Below are 5,448 nucleotides of genomic sequence, written 5' to 3' on the forward strand. Positions count from 1 at the left end.
CTGAAAATCTCCCGAGCCCTGAATGAAGGGTGGAAATTGCTGACAATTCAGCGAGTCACTTACAAGGTCCCTAAATGACAAGCTTGTTTAAAGGGTCCAGAGTCACCAAAATGTCTCTGTCCAGCCAAGTGAGTTTAGTGACTCAAGTGCACGCAGTACGAAGCTGCTTTCTCCCATCTCGGGGAGCAGGTGGCTGGATAGGAATCGGGAAAATCCAGTCACAGCCAACAGTTACAGTTAAATCAGTAAATACAAAAAAAGAAGAGTGAATGGGGTGGCCTTTCCATCCAACACCCTATAAAATGCCTCAAAAGATTGTTTGCGCATTTTTCCCCCCTCAGACATGAAAAGCATCTGTGGAGCTCAAGTTTGAGGTGAAACCAGGCTCAGGGGCCACCTGTTCTCGCTGATCCATGGATTTCTGTGTGACCAGGTGAGTACCCTGTGGACCTGGTACCAAGATGTTCCGGCAGCCTCTGCTGTGCAGAAGACCTGCCAGTGGGGTATCCTGGTCTCAGGTTGTCACCACATGGACTCACTGAGAGTGAGGGTATCTTGAGAAAAATTATTGATGTTTTATGGATTGTATTCAAGTGAAGGATGGTAAACTGTGCGTGGTTCTGTGTGGTAAATATTTCAGTAAGTACAGTTATATGCAAATAAGAACATATGAAACAAACGTAAATCACTGCAAATGTGGATTATAGTAGAAAATATAGATTTACTTGCATTGCATAATACTCAAAAGTCAGGATTTATACATATTATAAATATAAAAATGTTTTGCGTGTGTATGTAGTATTAGAAGACACCCCATGAAATACTAGCAGGGATACTCAGCAACATTCCTTAGAACCATTCAATTTGACTTCTAAAATCCTGTAAATCCTCCACAAAAATTTGAAATAGAGGAGCATTCAGGGAAAAAGATGATTTGAACTTCTTTGTATTAATAAAATATTTAAAATTTAATTTGCCAGTAGCCAGATTCATTTTGAGCATTTTTTTTTCTTTATGACATTTCAAATCATTTGGAGGAATACTAAGCAACACTGTAGATTGAAGGGAAGGGCACTAGTCTCCAAAAAGACTGTCCTCACCACCTTGCCTTCTAAAGGGAATTAACTTTGATTCTTGAAACTTTTCTAAAATAATGGTCTGGTGATTCACGTTGCAGAGAATCTTGTTAAGTAATTTTGTATTTAGTTGTTGGCTTCTACTAATTTTCTGTGTGTGTGCCTTTTTCATTCTAGCTTTCTTGTGACGTTCTTGAGGGGAATTTGTGCTTGTCATGCAATAGATAGTCTCTGAGTGTATAATTTATGGTGACCAACCATCCTCGTTTATTCAGGACAGAGGGGTTTTCCAGGACACAGGATGTTTAGTGTTCAAACCAGGGCAGTCCTAGACAAAACGGGATGGTTCCTCATCTCATGAGCCAGGCACTGGGCCACATGCATGGGGACCTGGTGAACCAGAGAGACCTTGTACCACCTTCATGGAATTTATATTGTATTTGGGAATTTGGATTTTGAAATGTTAATGATGAGAGTGATGTGGGAGTTTGGCACAAGGGGACTCAACCTGAGGGGGCAGGGAAGCCCTCTTGAGAAGGACTGATATTTAGCTTGAGAGCTAGAGTTGGGACTGGATTTAGCTAGTTGGAGGGTTAGACTGGAGTGAGGGTGTGGGAGTGTGTTCAAGAAAGTGTTTCAGGCAGAGGGACCCGCATGAGGACACCCCTGAACCAGAGAGCCTGGTGTGTCCATGAACTGAGAAGAGGGATGGCTGAGCCAAGTCAACACAGGGGGAGAGGTGTGAGCCAGACCAGCGAGGGGGACAGGCTGGACAAGGTCAGGAGTGACTTGGGGCTCTGTTCTAAGACCAGTGGGCAGACTCTGGAGAGATGTGAGTAGAAGGATTATGTAATTAGTGTTTGGTCTAAACACGGGGGTTAAAATGGACTTCATGGTTAAGAATGAAGACTTAATAGGCAAGATGGGAGGTGCTGGGAATAAGATTAGGAATAAGATGATTGTTCCTTACGCCTCGCTGATGGCTCTGGAGCAAGAAATAAGTAGAAAGAAAAGACCTTGGAGTGTAGAACCGAGAGAACGTAACGGTACTTTCTTGCCTGCATGTATCAGATGGCACAGGGCACTGACTGTGCTCCTCGCTGCTGTCCGTGCAGACCTGCAGGTTACCCCTCGCACAGGTCTGTGTGTTCACCCCTCTTTGCCACTCACATGCCCCCCACACATCGTAAATGAAGTCAGGCCTTACTTGTGAGGGGATTGTCTCACACGAGAGACACCTAGGAGAGCCCCTGCAAGCATCAGAGCAGCCCCTTTAGCATCTCCTTCAGCCTCCTCCCTTGCCCTCTCTCGCCTTCCACACCCAGAAGGACCCCTGCTCAATAGTCCACATCCCCATCTTCTTATTCCCCCAGGCTTGAGAAGGGTGGGGCAGCCACTGGGGTGGACATCATTTGCACCTTCCACTCTGACCCGCGCAGGTCCAGGGCTGGACAGAGAGTGACTCTACTGGGAGTTGAGCCATGAGACCCAGGGCGTCTCCCACCTAGGCTCCTTCACCCTGGATGGGGACAGCCTCTATGTCAGTGGTGAGGGGCTGTACTACAGCCATGCTGTCTCTCCCAGTCGGAGTTCTGTGTTACCTCCTTTGCTCTAAAGTGAGCTATGATCCATCTCTCTATCCACCTGGTCTGGGTTCAGACTTCTCATCACTGTGTGATCACTGGGTCCAGCCACCTTCCATCTCGTTGCCGCCCCCCTGAACAACTCACCCCTCTTCCCCTCTGTTTTCCCCTCTGCTTTTCCCACAAAGGTCCCTACATCCTCCTTCTCCTTAATCCTTTATGTTCACCCCAACTCTTGCTCAGCTCGTCTTGCCTTCTCTCCACAGGTTTCACCTATGGAGCCGTGGCCCCGACAACCAACAGTGAGTATTCCTGGCCCTGATCTCCTGGGTCCCGTCCGCCTTTGTGGATGGGGAGCACATGTTCTCCTACACCTGCTGTCCTTGGTGAGGGAAGGACCTGGAAGGGCCCTAATTCATCCCTTCTCTCCCTCCCGGGTTCTGGTGGAGAGTCCCAGCCCAGGGTGAGAAAGCCTTATACAGAGACATGTTCTCCACACATTCTGACCCACGTGGTTTACACTTTAATTCTGCTAAAGTGCCGCCCTTGGTCCTCCTTTTCCAGGTATCCCATCCGTCTGTCCAGTTTTCTGCCTGTCCATCTGTCTCTCCTCCGAGTTCAGTCTCTCTTGTTCACCTATCTCTCTCTCTTGGGCCCCTCTCATCCACAGGCTTGCTCATCCCTCTACTCACACAGTCACCCGTCCCCTCACTCTCATTTATGCTTCATCTGTGAATGGTGGTAATGGGACAGCCACTGCTGGAGCCCGGGTTAACTTGGGGGCTCCTCCCACTCTACCCCTCCCTGAAGAGAGCCCTGGCCACAGCTCCTGAGCCAGCCACCACGTCCCTCCATACTTGATCATCACCTGTGCTACCAGAAGCCACCACAGGTATCGGGGGCCCCTTTTGCTTCCCAAGAGAAGTTCTCCGGCCCCAATCCCCCACCAGCCAGTTGTGATCCAGGAGCTGGGAAGCCAGGGTGTGAAATTCTGGTTTTAGGGCAATCATGCTGATCACAAAGATTCTACCAACGATTCAGTCTAAGGCTAGCCCTCAGAGAGCCCCTAGTCTTATGAAATTAACACACCATTATAATACAATGTGGGATGCTTCGGGGAGAGACACCTGGCATAATTTGGAGGGGAAGAGCTTGCCAGAGAAAGTTTCACCAGAATGAAGTCTTTAAGAATGAATGGGAGGGACCATGGCAAATAAAGGATGAAAGGTTTTCCTGGCACAGTGGATTCCATGAGCAAAGGCTCCGGCCAGAAACAACATGCTGTAAGGGGAGAATTGAAACGAATTTGGTTTGCGTGAAGCATGAAGTTTAAACCGCAGTAGATGGATAAAATGATACTGAACGATCAGCAGGAGCCAGATTGAGTAGAGCCTTGAGTGCCAGGTCAAGAAGGTTGAACTAAACACTGAAGGCCATAGGGAGCCATGGGTGGTACTAGAGCAGTGGTGGCCCTAGTGAGGTATTCATTTCAGAAAGATTCTTCTAGTAGTCCATGTAGAACATCCTTTAGACAGAGCATCCAGTGAGCCTGCTGGGGTGTTGGTCTGGGTGAAAGAAGTCAAGACCTGAGCTGAGACAGGGATGGAGTATATGTGACGACCAGTGTGCAAGGTGAATGGGTATTACTGGGAGGAAAGAGGAGCTGAGCAGATATGCTGGTTCTGACTTGCGTGACGACATGGGTGGATGGTGGTGTCACTATGAGAGAAGACGACAGATTATAATGAGTGCAGGACTCTGGTCTGGTCTCAGGCCAGCTCTCAGAGATGGCCATTGCTCTCCCTCTTGTCTTGCAGCTTTGGGGCACAACCTGAAGACCCTCACAGTCACCTTCCCCATCTCCACACTCTGGTATTCATCAGACAGGAGCAATGGCTCAGCCATGTTCAACTCCATTGAGAGGGTCCTGCAGAGCCTGGTGGATTAAATCCCACCGAGCCCCTCCTCTAACTCCTGTCCCTCCTGCTCATCCTCCTCCTCCTTCCTCCCCAGCTGGATCATTGTTCAAGAGGAGCAGCCTGGGTCCCTTCTACTCGAGTTGCAGACTGGTCTCCTTCAGGTGAGACCCTCCCCTGAGCATTTGCCCCTAATGACCACTTTTGTGACTACCCCTCTTTGTCTCCCCACTGTCCTCCCATTTCCTCCTTCCAGTTCTGGCCCCCACTCCCAGAGGTTTCAGGACCTCTCTCCAGAGTCCCCACATCCCTCTCTCCCCAGGCCTGAGAAGGATGGGGCAGCCACCAGTGTGACGCCATCTGCACCCACCACCCTGATCCCGTGGGCCACCATCCCTCTGTGCTGGGAGCGGAGAGTCTCCACATTTCAGCTCTTCCTCTCCGTGGCTCCTGGCTCTGCAGCTCAGAGTTTATCCATCCAGAGAGAGCACCAGCTACATTTCCGCATCATCGTCGGGAACCTCAGCAACCTGGAGCCCACATGCTCAGAGTACACCGCCCTGCCGAGAGACACCCAGGACCAGGTGGGGTCTCTCTCTCCCTTCTCCCCTTGCCCTGAGGGCAGCGTCATTCCTCTGCCTGACTTACATCTGTTACGTGATTGTTTCACCCCTTCACTTTCCCTGCATGTGTGGCTTCTCTCAGTGTCCAGAGGTGATGTCCTAGCTGCCTTGCCCATTTCTCACATGGGTAAACTGAAGCTCAGAAAGGGGAGTATTGTGCCTAGCGTCACACAGTGAGTTAGGGGCAGAGCCAGGATTTGAAGACAGGTCTCCCTTGCCCCAAGGTCTGTGATATTTCACTGGCTCCAGT

General features: G+C 49.7%; 1 long non-coding RNA gene across 1 annotated transcript; it reads left to right on the plus strand.

The window, feature by feature from the left end:
* Positions 1-395: 395 nt before the first annotated feature.
* Positions 396-4,733, plus strand: LOC131402151 (uncharacterized). Its single transcript, XR_009218318.1, has 4 exons — positions 396-433; positions 2,926-2,961; positions 4,477-4,598; positions 4,673-4,733. It is a non-coding gene; the product is annotated as an uncharacterized LOC131402151 (long non-coding RNA).
* The last annotated feature ends 715 nt before the right edge of the window (positions 4,734-5,448 follow it).

This window comes from Diceros bicornis, assembly GCF_020826845.1.
Source record: "Diceros bicornis minor isolate mBicDic1 chromosome 30 unlocalized genomic scaffold, mDicBic1.mat.cur SUPER_30_unloc_3, whole genome shotgun sequence".
In the NCBI taxonomy this organism is placed as follows: Eukaryota; Metazoa; Chordata; class Mammalia; order Perissodactyla; family Rhinocerotidae; genus Diceros; species Diceros bicornis.